The sequence below is a fragment of the Tenrec ecaudatus genome, chromosome 9 (genome assembly GCF_050624435.1).
Source record: "Tenrec ecaudatus isolate mTenEca1 chromosome 9, mTenEca1.hap1, whole genome shotgun sequence".
NCBI classification, from domain to species: Eukaryota; Metazoa; Chordata; class Mammalia; order Afrosoricida; family Tenrecidae; genus Tenrec; species Tenrec ecaudatus.
The window spans coordinates 108,490,143-108,509,816 of record NC_134538.1 but is presented as its reverse complement, the minus strand read 5'-3'; the positions used below and the strand labels follow the sequence as shown (position 1 = coordinate 108,509,816).

At 41.7% G+C, this 19,674-nt stretch overlaps 1 long non-coding RNA gene across 2 annotated transcripts in view; it reads right to left on the bottom strand.

Annotated features, from left to right (window-relative positions):
* Positions 1–19,674, bottom strand: part of LOC142457086 (uncharacterized) — a 69,001-nt gene that overhangs the window by 28,756 nt on the left and 20,571 nt on the right. The window contains exons 2-3 of one of the 2 annotated variants that reach the window (XR_012786121.1): positions 16,034–16,121; positions 706–793 (exon numbers count right to left, since the gene is read on the bottom strand). This is a non-coding gene — a long non-coding RNA (uncharacterized LOC142457086). The remainder of the gene's footprint in view (positions 1–705; positions 794–16,033; positions 16,122–19,674) is intronic. The other variant, XR_012786122.1, reaches the window with a different exon arrangement.

Genomic DNA, 19,674 nt, shown 5'->3' with positions numbered 1-19,674 from the left:
CACGTAAGACACCCATCTTTCCTCGATCCACGGGCCTTCATCCTGCAGCTCTGGCTTGTGCTCGGGCTCTTGGTCCTCTGCTGTCCCTCCTCTGCTAGCCCTCAGCTGCTTCTGTAGTAGCACATTTCTCGGTCTCTTCAATTGAGGCTCTTAGGGTCCAAAGGGTGTGTTCTCTTGCTGGCTCTTTTTTCTGGATGGTAGTAAAAGCCTCTTCCCATTTCTGAAGTGGCTCATTTCAAACCCCGTGAGAGAGCAAATTCTCATTAGATGCATCTTATTTGCATAGCCCCATAATTGCTTGGTGGGATTACAGAACAGGACTCGAAGAGCCATGCAAGTAATTCTCGGAACCATACAAATGTACTCAGATAGCCCAAACTTCAAAGAAATTCCGTTATTATTGAAAATATAGAAAACCTGTATTACAAAGGTGGCTAAATAACCAAACTAACTCAGCATTTGTGGAAAATGACTTGCCAACTTTGTTGAATCTTTTTGTGAACACCTAGTTTTTAAAGAGACCTATAAACTATGCATGATGGAAAGTCTTGCATTTTGTTATGGATTGGCCGTTGGCTTTCCTCACCACATCTGTGCAATCATGGCTATAAACTTACTTGCATACAAAAAAAAAGAAAAAGAAAAACTGGAATGATACTTTAATACAATCATGCTTTTCAAATTAACAATAAAAATATACTGTACCTGGGTTTTCCAAAGTACGTATTGTTATCCTGTAGCTCTGTATCCAATATCACTGAGGTATTTGTTATTTCATGAGGAGTGCATTCTGCTAAAAAGAAAATAGCATTGCTTAGTTTTATCTTTAAAATACATATTTTTAAAAACAATGATAGCTTACTCTGTTAGGCTGGATCATATAACCATACAATGAACTATTACTCAGTAGTAGAAACAAATAAAATGATGATAGATACTACAAGGATTAACCTTGAAAATATTCTGTTAAGTGAAAGAAGCCAGTCACAAAAGACCATATATTGTCTGATTCCATTGCGTGTGTGCACGCGTGTGCGTGTGTGTGTGTGTGTGAGAGAGAGAGAGAGAGAGAGAGAGAGAGAGAGAGAGATCTCAAAGAGGTACATTTATAGAGATCAGACGTAACTTGGTAGTATGTAGAGATCAGAACGAGTTGGATGGGAAGTGAGTGCTAATGGATATAGGGTTTTTTGTAAGGGTGATGAAAAGGCTCTAGAAGTGGATGGTAGTGACAGTGGCACCAACTTGTAACTTGTACAAGGTGCAATGTGCACTTTAAATACGTGAAGTCTGTGGTATGTAAATTGTGCATTGCTACAAAATTACAGAAACATTTATTAAATACAAAATACCAAAATGTGAAGAAGCAATTGTTTCTTGACATATTCTCAATTGTCAGCATTTCCCAAGTGTGTGATACCACCCCAGGGGTGAGGTCACAATCCAGGGAAGCTTCAAAAGCAGACGTCTATACTTCATCTGGGATTAGGGCTTCTAACTGAGTAATTTTTGTTTCTCTGAAGAGAGGGTAGTAGGCGCGTAGGTTTGGGAACTTTAAAGAACTCCAGTTTATAATCATAAGTTTTTTCTTAAAGGTGCTCAAAAGCATGTTATCCAGAAGCAGACACAAAAGTGGGTAAGAAGGAAGTTATTTAAGTAATTGCTTTTTAATTAGTGGAATGTTTTAGTCTTTTAATGTTTATAACACTTTTTCTTTGTCGATCCTTTCCGTAACCTCGGAGGTAGTCTTGGCAGCCCTTTCCCCATGATCCTTCCAGGGTCGAGGACCCGGAAGTCCAGGAGGCTGTGTGCTGTGGTCCTTCAGAGCAGCACAGGCATCCAGGCAGTTTCTTACTATGTTGTCCCAATTTCACCTCGAGAAACACCCAGAGTTATAACCATGTCGTCTACCACTTTCTAAAAATGTTTAATCTAATCAAATTTTAATGAAAAGCCCTGCCTCAATGAGATCTGGGGTTCCATTTAATCACCACATATCAGCATATAAATTGGTCAAGGTTAAAAAAAAGACCAAAAAACCTTAAATATTTTCTCATCATTGGGCATAGTAGAGTCGATTTATCTGCAAGACATAAAAAGATAAAGTGTACCTTGGTCTTGTGGTAAGAAAAGTTTATAAAGGACTGCTTGTTTTAGATAAAGTTCACATACTTATCTTTGCCTAGAGATTAAATGAAAAAATTCATTCAAAATGATAATTTTGTGAAAGCATAAAAGAAACAATGCCCCAGATTCTTCACCTATTGCAGAAATTTTATTATTTTAAATATTGATCAAATATTTTATGATTTGAAGCCATTTTAACAACAGAATTTTTTCTCTTTTATTGAGTGTGAATGGTGTACCAAGAACTAATTATGTGCATTCTAAATATTAATGAACTTAACTCTCACATGACACTAAGTTCCTGTTGTAGTTATCTAGTGCTGTTGTAGCAAAAATACCACAAGTGGGTGGCTGAAACAAACAAAATTTTATTTTCTCACAGTTTAGGAAGCTAGAAGTTCGAATTCAGAATACCAACTCTTGGGGATAACTTTCTCTGTAGGCTTTGTGACAAGGTCCTTATTCCTTGACTCTTTGGTGATCTTCATTTGGTATGATATCTACTGTATTAGACAGAGTTCTCTAGAGAAACAAATCCAGGCCAATTATGATTATATATATAGATATATGTACACATAGATACTGTATATGTAGCACAAAGGAATCTAACAGCTAATTAGTCCACACAACAGTACCAAGTGCTCAGTTCAACTCACTTCTGTGAAACAGTTCAACTCACTTCTGTGGAAGTCCTTCAACTCACAAGGGCTGCTGGGTCCAACGTCAAGGAAGCAGTCAGCTGAGTGTTCCGTAGAGCAATGCAGGCACTCCGACCACAGACTGCTAGCAAACAGCAGGGTGAGTCGCCAACAGTCAGCCATATGACACGATCCGACAGTCCCAAGCTCAAGTGATGTACACACCAGCAGCGTGGTGAACCAGCAGCGTGGTGAACCTCAAGCTTTAGTGACATGGTCCACAGGTTGGGTATCCCACAGGTAGTGTAGCTCATAAGTTATGGCAAAGAACTAGCGAAGGCAGCCCCATACTGGTCCGATCATCAGATAGCAAGAGAGAGAGTGGTGGGGCTCACTAAGCCATTTATCTCTTTGCCCTCCAATCAAACTGTGGCCTTATTAATCCTGCACGTTCTTATTGGTCAGGTTGGCACAATAAACCTACCTATCACATCTATCTTCCCCTATCCTTACTATGCTTGCTTTATATTTCAAAGGTGATTGTATCAGTACACATTGATATAGTCTCTGACATAATAAAACACAATCCCAAATAAGATTGTAACTCTAAGTATAGGGATTAAGATTTACAACATATAATGTGTATTTGGAGGAGACATAATTCAACCCATAATACTACCCATAATATTCCAGCTGTTGGTTTCCTCAAAATTTATATCCTTCTCACACACAAAGCACATTCACACCATTACATAAAACTATTTAAAAAATCACACCATTACATAAAAGTGTGAAAAAGTATTTTAAAAAATTCCAAACTCTCAGCTTCTGAATTATCTAAATCAAATATGGTTGAAACTCTGGTGTATTCAGTCATGTTGCTAAATTCCCCTTCATCCAGGAACCTGTAAACTTTATAATACTAGTTATCTGCTTCCAAAGTATAGGTTGGAGAAGACACAAGGTAGACATTTCCATTACCATTGGGAGAACTTGGAGGAAAAGAAGGGCTAATTGGAAGGAATAAAGTCTTAACCCCAGTGGAACAGACTTATACTAGCACTCAAGGCTTGGAAGTAATCTTCTGTTCTCTGAGACCCTTTGGGGGAAGGCTCCACCCTCCAGGATCTGGGTATTCCCTGTGCTCTGTGGTTCTGCATGGAGTTTCTTCAGCCTTGACTTCCAGCCTCATTTCCCTGGGCTTCCGCCCCTTGCCTTCCAGGCCCACTAGGATGGCAACTCTGTTCCCGTGGCTTTAGGCAACTCCATTGTCTTCATCTGAGTGGTGACACTGCCTTGTTAGCACCAGCATCCTGTTCAGGTGCCCTTTGGCATGGCATCCACTCTCTTTGAACTTTAGGTGGCACCACAGTCCTCTGGGCATACCAGGAGCGCAGCCCCACCAAGGTGGTGAAGGTCTGACTCTTTAAAAGCTAGGAGGTCACTGGCTCCACCCTTTGAGAGCAGGAAATTGTTCCTTTGAAGCATCCTGTGTTCTTCCAGCATTTCTGCAGATCTCGGAGCAGTTCCTTGGACGGTGCTTTTCTTTTCTTAAAGGACAAACGATGTGGTTCCTTGGCCTGTTTCCTGCCCGTAGAAACCCAAGGTGCAGATGACAGCATTCTTTCCTTTCACTCTCTGTATTTCCCCTTCAACAGACAGATAGGTTTTCTATTGTGGTAATGGCTTAGATTCCCCACTCATTGCAGGAGCCTCGGTGGTGGGCTGATTATGCGTTGGGCTGGGATCCTCAAGGTTCGAAGATTGAAATCACCAGCGACCCTGGGCTTTCTACTCTTGTAAACAGTTAAAAGCCTTGGAAACTCATGAGGGCAGCTCTACCTTGTCCTAGAGTCATTATGAGTCAGCGTCGACCCAATGGCAGAGTTTGGTTTTAGTGGGTTATTTTAATGTCTTTTAGGGAAGAGTGTGTAGCCATCCTAAGCTGCATATACTTGGTTTGTTACCAAATATTTAAGTTTGTTTTCATTTTGAACAATTTTCCAAATATTTAAGTTTGTTTACATTTTGAACAATTCATTTTAAAATTTCTATCTTTCTTCTCATATTGTATTATAATCAGCTAGGAGAATTGATGTGGTTCATTTAAGATCTTGCTTAAAATCTTCTCAGCCAGATATCCAAGTTCACCACTTACAAGTTCTATCTTCCACCAAATGCTTGTACATAATTGAGGGAAGTTCGCGTCAGTGCATAAAAAGAATTGCCTTTCCTCCATTGTGCCAACCACATGTATCATTTTCTTTTAAAGCCTCCCCAGAAGCACAGTTAACATTCATATAATCTCACAACATTCTGTCGTTGGAGCTTTCTGACTTTTCTAAGAAAATGGAGACTTTCTCTATAGTCTCCTCGCTTACTTCTAAGCTCTCAGCAAACGTGGACATCCATAATTCTACCAACAATCCCTTCTCGGCACTCTCGGCCTTCATTCTTCTATTGGCCTTGAACTGATTCCAACTCATCGCAACCCTATAGGACAGGATACAATGGCCCTTGTGGGTTTCAGAGACGGCAGCTCTTTATGGGAGTAGAGAGCCTTGTCTTTCTGCTGCAGAGTGCGGGTGATTTCAGATCGCTAACTCTGCAGTTTGCAGTCCAACACGCAACCACTACGCTATCAGGACTCCTTGTTGGGTACCTGAAACTTACAGCCCTCACCCACTACTCAATTCAAAACCACTCCTACATTTTAAGTATTTGGACTTTCTCTCGAGCTCTTCTTTCTCTACAGCACGGCTTCCAGGCAATAAAGATTTGGGTTCATTCTTTTAAGCATTGTAGTTGTTGTCCGTGCTGTAGAATCTTATTTCAGCTTTTAGCAACCCATGTACTACTGCCCCAGGAGGCTTTCTGGACTGTAATCTTTCTATATGTGAGGACTGCCTCTCTAGTTCCTTATGCGAATGATATGCCTGAAGTTTTTTGTGGGGGAGGAAGGTGGAGCATATTTTTAGGGACAGATTGCCAGGTTTTTCTCCAATGGAGGCCCATGGCGGCTTTGAACTATTAACCTTACAATTAACATCCAAGTTCTTAATAGGTGTGCCATTAGGACTTCTTATTTAGGATCCATACTCTCGTGTTAAGCACGTGATCTTCATCCAGTCAGTGACCAGCAAATTCTCCCCTGCATATAAAAAGTAAATAATGGGTTTACTAACATCAGGCCCTTAGATAAAGTCTGAACTCTTTCTTCAGCATCTTTCCAATTCCTTACCCATAATTTCTCTATTCTCCCATGCCCATAGGCTTCATTACCTTGGCCATCCTAAGTGCCCCCAATGGGACCCCTGTAGGGCAGCCTTGTCATCTAAACAACCTGTTCAGCAGCTATGTAGTAGATATTAGTAGTACTTTGTAGAGGAACCTGTTGATGAGGCCAGAGCCTAAGTTGGTCAGGATTTGAAAGTGGCTGCAAACAATGTCTCCTAAGTTCACATTCCCATTGACTTCCTCCACCCACCATGCAAACAATACCAGGGATAGAAAGACATCAAGGATGCACAAACCAACAGCCCTGACTACTGTGTTAGACTGAGCTGACTAGAGAAACAAATCCAGAAACACTCATATGTATGTACGAGAGAGCTTTATATGAAAGAGTAATTGTGTATGGAGAAAACATCCCAGCCCAGTCCAGGTCAAGTACATAAGTCCGATATCAGCTCATATATCTGATACAAATCCATAAATTCCTCTTTAGACCCATGCAGTCACATGTAATGATGCTGAATGCAGGAAGATCACAGGCTGGTAGGTGAATAATCCTGTGGATCCAATGGTGGTGGAAGCATATATCCAGGGCTCTGGCTGCCATTAGTGTGGCTCCTTATGGCTTGTCAACAGGAATGTGAAGCAGAGAGAGAGAGACCTGCCTCTTCTGATAGCAGAATCAAGAGAGAGAGAGTTCCCAGAATCCTCATGAGAAGGCTATGCCCACAAGGAAGGAATCATAAGGTGGTGACCTGATTGACAGGCTAGACTCAACCCCATCATTCTTTTATCAGGTTGACTGGGACCCACTGCCTTTGGTGAGCTGCGCAGGTAAGGAGGGGACTTCACCACCCACAGAGCTGTCCGTTCTTTTACCCTGTTAGGAAATTATTTAGGACCCTTCACTTGCCTGGTCCTCTAATGATGGGCATTGTTTGGAAGTGTACAGTTTCAGGTAAGAAGGAGAAACCAGGTTGCAGTCAAGAAGCATATCTGTGTAGGTGTTTCTGATATATTTCCTAGAGACCTAAAAAGTAAGGGACCCACATTTCTTAGGATCCAGTTTTACTATGATATTCTCTTTTCATTCTAAATAAATAATCAGATTCACATTTCATTTATATATATTTTTAATTTTGTAGAGGGCTCACAAAATTATCTAAGCATCAGGCGCCACAAAAATCTAGAGCCTCTCCTGGGCCTTCCTGGACCTTGTTATTCTCGTTGATATATTACAAAGGAATGGAATTTATTGGAAAGAGACTTTGGGACTAGCAGTCTGTGATGGATGGTCTGTTTGCCTTCTGAATCCATTCCCCACCCTTCTCTCCCCAGTCTAGCTCAGGGAGCTACCTTCTGTGAACTACATATTTAGCACTTTTGACAACAGATCTGGTTGGGGCCCCGTAGCGGGGGTATTTTCAGGAGATGAAAAAAATGAGAGAAAGAGCATTGACTCCCCTGTCTCTCTCCTTGCCTGCCAACAGTTTGCAGCTGAGCCAGCTTCATACAGAGGTGTGACCTATGCAGTCACACAGGGACCCACACCCACTAGAGCCCTGCATTGGGTTTAATGCTTTGCTGTCACTGCCCTGGAATTTTTCATAACTATATCTTGGAAATGCATTTTATAAAGTGAAGTCTGTTGGAACAAAGAAGCATACACATAAACAGATGAGAAACACACAATATTCCATATGTATTTATATATGTATGCCTTTCCTGGTTTCCCTATTCTCAGATAACGTTTCTATTGATCCACTATCATAGAATTCCTATGCACCTATGAGTCCCTATACATATATGGGGGTTCAGGGAGACACACAGTGAGCACAGATAAGCATGTTACACCTGCAATGGATTAAGCCCTGGATGCCATTTTTCTATTTGAACATAAAACTTGCTTAAATTCAATGACACTTTAAGAAATATGAACAAAGGAATCCTATTGTACCCTTGCTTACTGAAGTGACAGCCCTGTATTAACCAACAGCTTACAGGGAAAGAGATGCCATTGAAATAAAGTCAGAGATAAACCAGCCTATAGTCCTGTTTTAGCAGAAGTCATAGATGGAGAATGTGGGATACAGTGTGCATCGATGAAAGATCAAAATAAAAACAATTGAGTGAGCTTTGTGCAGTGTTTTCACTGTTTTGATAGTATGTCGCAGTGGATAATGGGATATGGCTCTTCTAGCCAGTCTTTGTAACTTTACCAAAGATTGCTTAGGACTGTGCAAATGTGATGTGTTTGTGGCCTACCAAGAGGATTGGATAGCTTGCTCATAGTGTATTTAAGGTACAGGGCACCCTTTGTGTACAAGCAAATGAGGTGTATGGAATTCTAATATGGGATTGTTCAGTTTTGCCATCCCATCACAGAAGCAAAATATAAATTCACACTACCACCAAGAAAAAAGAGCCAAGAGTGCAGTGCAGAGTCCTGAGATTATAAGTCTTTCCAGGAGTAGAAAGCCTCACCTATCTCCTGTGGAGTAGCTGGTGGTTTTGAACTCTTGAACTTGCAGTTAGAAGCCCAACACATAACCACTATGCCACCAGGACTCCTTAGTGCATCCTTCTAAACCCATTGACTCACTGCCATCAAGTCAATGCTGACTCATAGTGACTCCTTGTGGGTTTTTGAGAATGTTTATAGGAGTAGAAAGCCTGGTCTTTCTTCTGAGGAGCTTCTGGTGGTTTTGAACTCCTGACCATACTTAGAACCTTGATATCTTTGCACTCAACCTCCTTGATCCAGAGATAGAGAGTTGTGACACCAGAGATAAGAGATGACAAGTAAGCGGTGAGAGATGTCAGAGCAGCTGCAGCATCAGAGGCAGTAGAACCAAAGGCCCGGAGACAGAGTGATGGGATTCTCAGTCCAAAGAGCAAGAAAGCTGAGGGGTGTGGGGAGCTAAGTTTGCCCACCCATAGAGCTAGAGCTAGTGGCTTTGGGCCAAGGCTTATTGGTGGAGTGGTTAGCAGAGCTACACTTACCAAAGCAGGACAGTGGCCAAGACCATGGGATTGGCAGGTTGAGAGCAAAGAGTGCTTCCTAAAACTTGCCTGAGAAGGGCAACGGCCAGGGACTGTGACTGAGAGACTGGGTGTCAGAGAGAGACATGCCTTCAGACTAGGCTGGCAAGTGGTACCTCGATTGAAGAATTGTATCCTGGGCATTTCTATTCTGAATTGTAACCTGCTAACATCTCTTATAAACTCCCAAACCCAGCATATTGTCTATGACTTCTGTGACCAGTGCAAGCGAATATCCAACCCAGTAGAGGGTGCTCTGAAAGAGAAGGTTTGTGTCACAATGGGTATTCTGATCTTTGTGCCACAGGAATAGCCTGGAAGTGATGCTGATAGCAACTCCTTTCTTTCCCCCTAGTGAAGTCACAGCATTTGTCCTTTTGTGATTGACCAACTCCGCTCAGCGTAAGGTACCCCTGGTCGAGCCATGTCATGAGGTGTTTCATGGTTTCATCAGCATAGTTTTTCCATTGTGTGTACGCACCAAGTCTCTTTATCCGTTCCTCTGCTGATGGACAATTGAGCTGTTTCCAACTTCTTGCTATTGTGAACCGTGTGAGTGCGTTTGTCTGTTCGCACTATGGCTTCTACTTCTTTGGGATATACCCAGCAGAAACATTGCTGGATTGTCTGGAACGTCTAGTCCCAGCACTGATTGCGAGGACGACGCAGGACCGAGCAGTGTTTCATTCTGTACATGGGATAACTAGGAGACGGAACTGACTTGGTGGTACCTAACAACAACAGAAACAACAACAGGGACAAGCAACTTGGCAACTTTTCTCTGAAAAGTCGATCCACAGATGAAGATGGAGGAAGTGGTGCGGTAAACATTTACCTAATTCTTACCTGGCCTCCTCAACCCATTGCAAGCCCTGCTTTGTTTGCACAAAAGGTTGCAACTAGAAGGCATACTAGATACCTTAAAAAAGTGAGCTTCAGTTATCAATGGCATTTATTCTCACTGATTAATAAATGCTTTATCTTTTCATTCGCAAGCAAACACTTGGGAGGAATTATTTTCTTTATGAGGGAGTTGTCTTTGTTAGGGAAGTGATGGTCATAGATCAGTAGCGAACTTGTCTCCCACAATTTCATGAACATAATCTTGTCATTAATGAGATTGACTAGTAAAGCGTAAAGGTCATATCCTCAAGGATAGAGTCATTTGTTTTATGAGACCCTGGTCTCTTTTCTTAGCAAGAAAACATAATCATTTCAGATCTACTCCTTTTGTGAGCAGACACAATCAAAATAATATGCTATTCTATATGAAAGTTTTTAGAATTAGGCTTTTTTATTAGGTCCTATCAGGTGCACTATAGAATTCTCAAAATCGAGTGATGATGGTAACGAATGTACAAATGTGCTTTATACAATTTATGCATTATGGATTGTGATAAGAGTTGTATGAGCCCCCAGTAAAGTGATTTTAAAAATAATTCTCAACATCAATAAACAGATTGAGAAAATAATGTGTGTGTTGCAGATGGGAGGGATTAATATTTATTGAATGCCTTCTTGGTGTAATCAGTACTCTCACATTTATTAAACATTTAATCCTTGCAGTAATCTTAGGAGGTAGATGTTAATATTCTTGGGTTATAGAGGAGAAAGTGACGCTCATAGAGAATGAGTAAGTTGCTTAAAAGCCTAGTTACATAGGAATGACAATCCCTACTGCCACTGAGTCAATCCCAACTCATAGGGACCCTACCGGGCAGGGTAGAGCAGCTTCCTTTGGATTTCTGGGGCACAAATCTTCACAGGAGCAGACAGCCTTGTCTTCCTTCTGTGGCCTGATTGCTGGAGTCAACGTGCTGGCATGGCAGTCAGCAGCCCCTTGCACTGTGCTGCCAGGGCTCCTGAATACCTACAGCAAATTCAAGCCCAACTGACGGTCATCGAGTCCACTCTGATGCGTAGCGACCATTTATGCTTTATAGTGTTTCTATGCATCATACTTTATGGCCCATATCAAATTTAACCCTTGTGCCCTAACTTGTATGCCCATAATACAAATAAGATTTGTTGAGCATTCGCCTACAATCACTTAGATATTCACTGTCAGAGGCAGAATCCAATCCATCCTGTCTGACTCAAAATGTTTCCTCTTTTCACAGTCCTCTGCTGGCTCCCAAGGGGGTTGAGTATGCTGTTATGATTTCATTTTCCATCTTGAGGGTCTCATCTTCTTTATCTAAGGCCACTCAATCACTTTTAGTCAGAAGGTCCTTCTCTGTGATTAAGGGCACAAACGCAAATGTGAGTAGATAGTTCCTTTCTCATCACATTTCATTGCTCAATCAGTCTCAACTGTGGGCCTGTTCTTTCCTTGATTATTTTCTTGTTCAACATGTAATTTTCTCCTTTCATTGTCTGCAGACTTTTTCACTCATGTAGTCCTAAACTATTTAAAAATAATACACTTCCCACTGGATTTTTGCACTCACTGTAAGTTCTAAATATTTTAAAATGTGTATCTATGCATGTGTGTATGTGTATACACACATATATGTACACATTTTAAATTTTAATGATATATATTATCTGTGTATGTGTGTGATAGGTAGGTTTGTTGTGCCAACATGGCCAATGAACACATGTGAGATTAGTTGAGGGGCAGAGAGATAAATGGCTTGGCGAGCCTCGCCTTTCTTGTCTCTTGCTCTTGAATCATTGGACCAGTGTGCAGCTGCCTTGTTCTTTCTGTGCCTCCATTTGCAAGCTACACTACCTGTGGGACTCCTAACCCGTGGTCTGTGTCCCTGTAACTTGAGGTTCCTTCAAGACCTGCTTCACCACGCTATTGGAATGTACATCTCTTGAGCTGGGGACTGTCGGAGCCTGGCATCTGGCTGACTGTTTGCTGCCTGTGCCCGGGCAGCCTGAATTGCTCCACGGAGGACTACCCTGTGGCTGTCAAGACTTGAAGGACTGCCAGTGTACTAGCTGTTTCATGGAAGTGAGTTGCACTAAGCCATCTGTACTGCTTTATAGATTAATTAACTGTTTATTTCTTTTGTTATCTATTTATATAAATATATATAAAATTATTAGTGTCCTGGTTTTGTTTCTCTAGAGAACCTGTAAGATCTCTCTGGGCTAGAGTTACACCTTGGTCCTTGGCTCCGCACGAGAAAGAATTCATGTCGAAGCCTGGCTTGTGATCCAAGTTTAATGAAGTTAGAATAAATTCCAGGTTTTACGCGGCACCCATAGGATTCCTCCCAACCATGCAGCCTGGCAGAGACTGCTCGGCATCAAGCAAAGATTTCTCTCCCAAGTTTTCCTCCCAAAAAGACCTGCCTCAAGTTCTTTCTCAAGTTCTCTCTCCCCAGTTCCTCCTCCCTCCCCTTTGCTCCTGCCTTTTCAAGGATTCCAGGGGGGAGGCATGGTGGAGGACCCCACATCGACCCCATTGGCTGGATTGAATTCACCTGGCCCAGGTCGCCAGATCCAGGATTAGCGCCCACCCATGCTCACCAGCAGGGCTGGGGGTGGGGTGGAACCTAGGCTTTGGTTCTCGTGCTTGGCTCTCTTGGGCATGCGTCAATAGACATCCCATCCCTGCCTATCTGCCTAACAAACCCTGTCTAGCACAGTGGATATATATATATATATCATTAAGGAGCGAGAGAACAGCTAGCAGAAAGATAAAGCTGTCTGTTCCCATAAGGTTTGTAGTCTCAGTCCCCCCAGACAGTTAGACCTCCCTCTCAGAGGGATGTGGGATACTGATGGGAAAGTCAAGTCCAGAGAGGGGAAAAGGAGCAAACACATCTAGGGGACACAAGTACATGACTGTTGGAAATAAAAGGGGGAGGACAGTCCTCCAAGGGTGTGTGTGTTTGGGGGAGGTGCTTCTGCGAATTGGAGCCATCCACGTCATAGGATGGCTCTGATTGGTTAGATGTGAGTAAACAAACACTCAAAGCCCTGCAGTGTCAGTGGGGCTCTGAATGAACAGCGGAGAAACAGCAATCACCCGTGAGATAACGGGTGCTTTTCCCATTATCTCTGGGGCCCCAGCCAGATGTTGCACATCACTGGGGTACCACTGACCCGTGTATAAGCCGAACCCCAGTTTTTCTCGGCATATACACGAGTATATACGGTAAGCCTCTATCCACAATAGAGGGAGGGAAGAAACTGGTTAGCAAACAGAGTGCATTGGAGAATGACTGTAGGAGATAAAAATGGTTAGTATGACTTGAACAGTTCAAACCTTTTCAGTTGATCCCCACTCGGATGCACATTGGGCCAGATCTGGTTTTCAACATTTTCTGTGGTTTGTTTGTTTTATTTTTCATTTTGGGGCTTATCTTAGATGTATTTTTTTCATTTGACTAGCGCTCATGAATTTTTGTTATATGCTTTTCTGTTTTTCAGTATATGAAACCCAGAATTGATGAACCTGTAGGAAAGCAAGTAGAATAAGGGTTTCTGGGGATACAGTGAGAAAACGGAGGTGGGTAAAGGGGAGCAAAAGTTATGGAATCCAAGAAGGAAGAGAATGTTTTGAAAATGTGGTAGCAATTGTACAATTCTACAATTCTGCTTGATATGATTGAACTATGGAATGATATATTTGCATTAGCTCCCAATAAAATAGTTTTGGAAAATTAATAAATAAAAAACTTTCAGTGCCAACTTAAAAAAGAAGACTGTATATCATCTGTACCTCAAAAATTATTATTTACACAGCTGAATCATATTTTAATGCTATACTTTGAAACTTTATAATGTTGAAAATCTTACTTATTAAAATTTTATATGCACCAAGTAAGGAACATTCAACCAGGGTGAAGTATAGCACTGATGAAACACACATCATTCCTCTAGTTCCTGATTGCTTTCTCCCTCCCACTACCATGACCCAGTTCTACCTTACAAATCTGGCTAGAGCAGAATACACACATTAGTACAGATAAGAGCTCTTGACACATGGAATTCAGGACAGATATAACCTTCCAGAACAGTAGTGGGAGTAGTGATATCATGAGGGTAGGGGTATGGTGGGGGGAGGGCATGGGGAGAAAGGGTGAACCCACCACAAGGTTGGATATATAGTCTTCCCCCACCAAAGGGGATGAATAATAGAAACATGGGAAGGGAGACAACGGACAGTGTAAGACACAAAATAGCAACAATAACATATAATTGACCAAGGATTCACGAGGGCGGGAGGGTGAAGGAAGGAGGGGAAAAAAGAGGAGCTGATACCAAGGCCTTAAGTAGAAAGATGTACATATGATGGCAACATGTACATATATATTTAATACAATTGAATGATGGATTGTCATAAGATTTGTAAGAGTTCCCCAATAAAGTGATTATTTTTAAAAGCGTATGCAAAAAAAAACTTTGTAGGCTCAGAAATCCTAGGGAACAGTTCTACTCTGTCCAATAGTGATTTCATGAATTGGAATCAAGACTGATGATTACATATATATGTATATGTTATAGATTAATTATAACAGCATTAATTTATACTATGTCAAACAGACATACTCAAATATTATAAATGATAACATTTTCAAATAAATTATTAAATCACTATTTTATGTCTGTGTGTGGTTGTTAGCGGCCAAGAAGTTAGGCCCCTATCTCATAGTGGTGACTATACACACTGAGATTGAGCCACTGTGGCCTAGAGTTATCATTAGCTGGGGTTTTCAGTAATGTTTTCAGAAGTAGAGCACTAGCCTTTCCTTCAGGCTCATTTGTCTAGTCCATTTAGTCTGGAAACTCTGCTAAACTAGTTCAGCATCAGAGCAACACACAAGCCTACACTTGACAGGTGGTAGCTGTGCATGAGAGGCATTGACCAGAAATCTAATCCCACTGTCTTGATGGAAGGTGAGAATTCTACCACAGAACCGTCACAGTGTAATTTAAATAGTTGATTAATTTGATGCCTCATAATACTTTAAATATAAATAAATTCTTTACCTGCAGAAAGCTTTATTTTGTTCATTCGAATTAATTTCCATTTACTTCCTAGGATGGTTCATATTACACTTTAAAATATTTCAAGAATAATATACTGTTCTACAACAAAAATATGTAAGTAGCAACAATTTAGAATTTCCTGCGACCAAAAAGCTCTAAGTATTAAAAATAATTATACACAATTTCTCAAAAAATGACACAAGCATACTTAAAATATTGATAAATAATTACTAAACAAAAAATGTAAAATTATAGTTCTCAGTGTGATAGTGTGGCAATTAGATTTTATGTCAACTTTCACTTGTGTAGGGGTGGAATCCAGCCTGTCAATCAGTTCACAGCCTAATGATGTCTCCTGGGAAGTGTGCCCTTTTTATAAGACAGGCCCTGGAGACCCCTCCCACTTTCTCTGCCCCTTTGCTTTCTGTTTGCTGGGACTCTGCGTCTGCCTCCGGTGGTGGTGGTGCGGGGCGGGGTGAGGTGGTGGGGGACAGGACTACAAAATCCCTGAGAGCGGGTGCTCTGCCATGCTTCCACTGGCCTTGGATTCACCTGACTCTGCAACCACCACATCTCCCTGCATCTTTCTGTGTCATCGGCAGCTATGCAAGTCTCCGTAGGACTCTGGCTAGCATCCGATCCGTGGACTTACGTTGGACGTGCCTTCTTGATAGAATCACTTTTATAATCATGACAAATAATTCTCGATATAAAGGTACTTCTTATAGACAGAGTCATGTCACTGGTTTTATTTCTCTAGATAACCCAGCCTAACAGGTGGGTAAAGCCTCTCTCCTACATGAATAAGGGCTTTAATAAGCCATAGATGCCTAGAATCCCTTCACCTAAATAAGCAAATGGCAATTGAGTAGCATCCAACTCTGAGTTGTTCCTCAGTTACATACCAAAAATTACATTGTAATCTATCATTGAGATCATTTTTAGTTATTGCTTATCTGATGACATCAGTAAGTGTCCTTCAGTTTTCTTGAGAGCAGAGTTAGAATTCATCTTAATTGTAAAAGACTTATGGTACTTACTCTGTCACTGGAGTCGTCCACCTGTCTGGTCGTGGACGCCTTGGCGGTTTCCCACCCACGTTTGGGAGGGGTGAGGTCTGCGTTTCCTCTATGAAGCAGAAGGCAGGTAGTTGTGCAAGGGAGAGAGGGAAGAAGAAACCATCTTATCCCCTGAGAAGAGGGCTTTTTTAGTTTGAGCCACTGAAGGCATTCCTTTGGGATTATCTGGGCTCATTCCCACCTGATAACACTGGGCTAACAACAACAAGCCACCTTGTATCCCAGCTAGAAGAGCTCTGGTCTCTAGAATTTGTTTTTCCAACCTTAGCTCATTTGACACTTCGGCATCCTGATTTTGCTGTTAAAAGGTGGGGGTAGCCTCTTTAAAAGGTCATTAAAATATTAAATGAAAATATCCCACTTATAGGTCACTATCTTGAAGGTATGTTATATGCTTTTACGTTTTTTCGGTGTATGAAACTTAGGATCAATGAACCTATAGGGAGAGCAAGCAGAATAAGGAGTTGTGGGGGAGGCGGGTACAGCAATGGAGGTGGGGTAAAAGGAGATGATGTCACGGGATCCATGTAGAAAAAACTGTCTGGGAACTGATTGTGGTAGCAATGATATACATTCTACTTGACAGTGGTAGCAATTATGTATTCTACATGACATAGTTGAAATTTGGAATGATATGTGTATTAAATCCCAACTAATAATAATAAAAAGAAACAAAGAAAAAACCCCAAAGAAACTAAACAAAAATATTCCATTTCTTTTACATTTTTTTCCATGAACGATTTTGCTGACCTCTTGTTTATTTATTTATTTTTGCCGTGTGGGATGAGTCTTCTTTTAAATCTGTAGTACATGCTTTCTTTGGTTTAAGTTCTTCAGAAAGTTCTCTTGTAGATAAGACAGCACTATGGGTAGATCTTTAACTCTCCTTACCTAAGAAATATACTCAAAGAGGAAGAAAGTCAAGCATGTAGTCCAGTGAACTCTGCTTCATGGTGAAGCTGCCTTCTGAGGGGTTCACGTGCTCTATCAGTATGTTGGCACTCAGGTTTCTCGGGCTTCACAAAACAGTGGTTCAGTCTGCTCAAAACTGATGCCTCCCTTCTTCCAGTAAGAGTACCCCACCCTTGGTCCTGCCTCCAGTCTATTCTCAATCATGTGGATTTGGTGATCAACCCCGTCTCTTTGTTGGAGAGTAAGCCTGGTTGACTTACTAAGCTGTGTATTAAAACCAATCGGTAGGCTGTAGAAGCTGATTGGTTCAAGGCTACCATATAACAACTCAACCCACAAAATTCTGCTGTGCTTCTAGGGGAAACTCATAGTGATCCTACAGGGCAGAGTAGAACTACCTTTTTGGGTTTCTGAGGCTATAAATCTTTATGGGAGTAAACCCCTCATTTTTCTCTTGAGGAACCACTGGTGGGTGTCACCGTTTCCGTTAGCAGCCCAACATGTAACCCACTATGCCATCTGGCTTCAGCACAAATGTTGAAGATTTCCGTGATGGGGTGTCAAAGTGAGCACACACTGTCAGACAATGACACTCATAGACTTGCTTGTTACCGAGTTCCCTCAAACATTCAATCTGTGAAACAAAACAAACACTATCAGCAAAGCACACAAAAGCAAGATGTGCCTGTGTTCTAAAGCTGTTTGCAGTTGGTGAGGATGACACAACAGGGTGCAAGACAGGGATAGTAGTTGAGAGAAAGGATAAGTGAAGCCTTGAGTATTGGAGGAGGAGGAGGAGGAGGAAAGAGACTGAATCCTGATTACAACGAACAACAAACTTGTTTTTCTAGACCATCCAGATTTCCCAACTCTACAGGGCTGAGTAGAATCGCCCCGGGGTTTCCCGGGCTTCGCAGAGCAGGCTGCCATTCCTCGTTTCTGCAAAGTGGCTGTGGGTTCGCGGTCAGCCCTCCAGTTAGCAGCTGAACACTTCTCATCACTGCACGAAGGGCTCCTCAAAACCACAGTGAGAAAAGGAACCAAGCCCTCTGCCACCGAGTCCATTGCGATTCACCGCAACCCTCTGCAGAGTTCCCAAGACCATTTCTAGGATCGGTATCGGCCCAGGCAGCCTCATCCTTTTCTCCCGGAGACCTTGGGGTTTCAAGAACCCACTCTGGGGTTAGCAGTTCAAAGCCTAACCCACAGTGCCATCAGGGATTTCGTGAATAAGAGTCGAGGCGGAAATGTGGAGTGAACGCCTGTGATCTCAGAAACAAGGGAGAAGAAGGAGAGGGGAGAGCAGCAGGGAGCAGGCAAGGAGACGAGGGAGGCTCTGTCTGCTGATTCTAGCTGTACACTGACATCCAACAACTAGGATAGAGTGATACAGCTGTATCATCCCCAATTGTGCTGCTATCTAATCATAGTCTTGAAACTATGCTGCCACCTGTAAATCAAAAATATGACTTAATTTGCAACACAACAAGCCTTCTTATAAATTCAGAAAGAAAATAAATTCCTTGGCCAGAGCCTGTGTCCGGATTTTTGCACTATATGCACATTCTAAATGACTGTATTTAGAAGTAAGTGTAAGAGAACCAAGAGTGTTCTATAATTACAATTACACATACAATTAGTGACATTTGGAATTTGCTTGCTTGAGTAGACTAGATAGAACAGCACATTAAATAGACTGAGGGTCACAACCACACGGGAACACATGCTTTGCCTAGGCCTAGAAGAAAATGTTTTCTTGGCTTGAGAACTGCATTCTTAACCTGTGCCAGGTATTTCAAAAATATGCTGTTTTGTCATAAGGGAGCCGTGGGTGGAGTGGGTGAGGAGAGAGAGATTATGAATGATTTGTGGCAAAATCATCAGCACTGTAGGAAAAACAACTGAAAAGCCATGATCCAGTCAGTCACAATATGTGTGGCTTGTAAAGAACAGCGCAGTTCTTGGCTGATTTTCAGCCTTAGTAATTTATTTTGCTGTTATATAATGTGCTAAGCCCTTCCACAGTTCTTTCATTTGCCTTCATAGCCTTCTGAAGATGAGAATGGAAGGGACGTTGCCTAGACCACCACTGTTCAATAGAAATACACTGAGTCACAGATATAATTAAATTTTTGTAGTTACACTTAAAAGCGGGGTCAGGTAAATTGAATTCAGCATTATATCTTATTTAATCTGATAGATCTCCAATAGTGTTATTTCAATTTGTATAAAATCAAAACCCACTGCTATCTAATCGATTCCCACTCATAATGAACCTGTAGGACAGAGTGGACCTGCCCCCGTGGGTTTCTGAGACTGCACCTCTTTAAGGGAGGAGAGAGCCTCCTCTTTCTCCCACAGAGAGACAGTGGTTTCAAACTGCTGACCTTGTAGGTAGCAGGGACCTTTTGCTCCTTGTTTTCCTTTTCTTTCTCTTTCTTTATAAAAGCATTTTATTGTGGGCTCGTACAACTCTTATCACAATCCATACACCCATCCATGTGTCAAGCACATTTGTACATTTGTTGCCATCATCATTCTCAAAACATTTGCTTTCTACTTGAGCCCTTGGTATCAGCTCCTCATTTTCTCCCCTTCCTCCCCGATTTGATAATTTATAAATTATTATTATTTTTTCACATCTTACACTGTCCGATGTCTCCCTTCACCCACTTTTCTGTTGTCTGTCC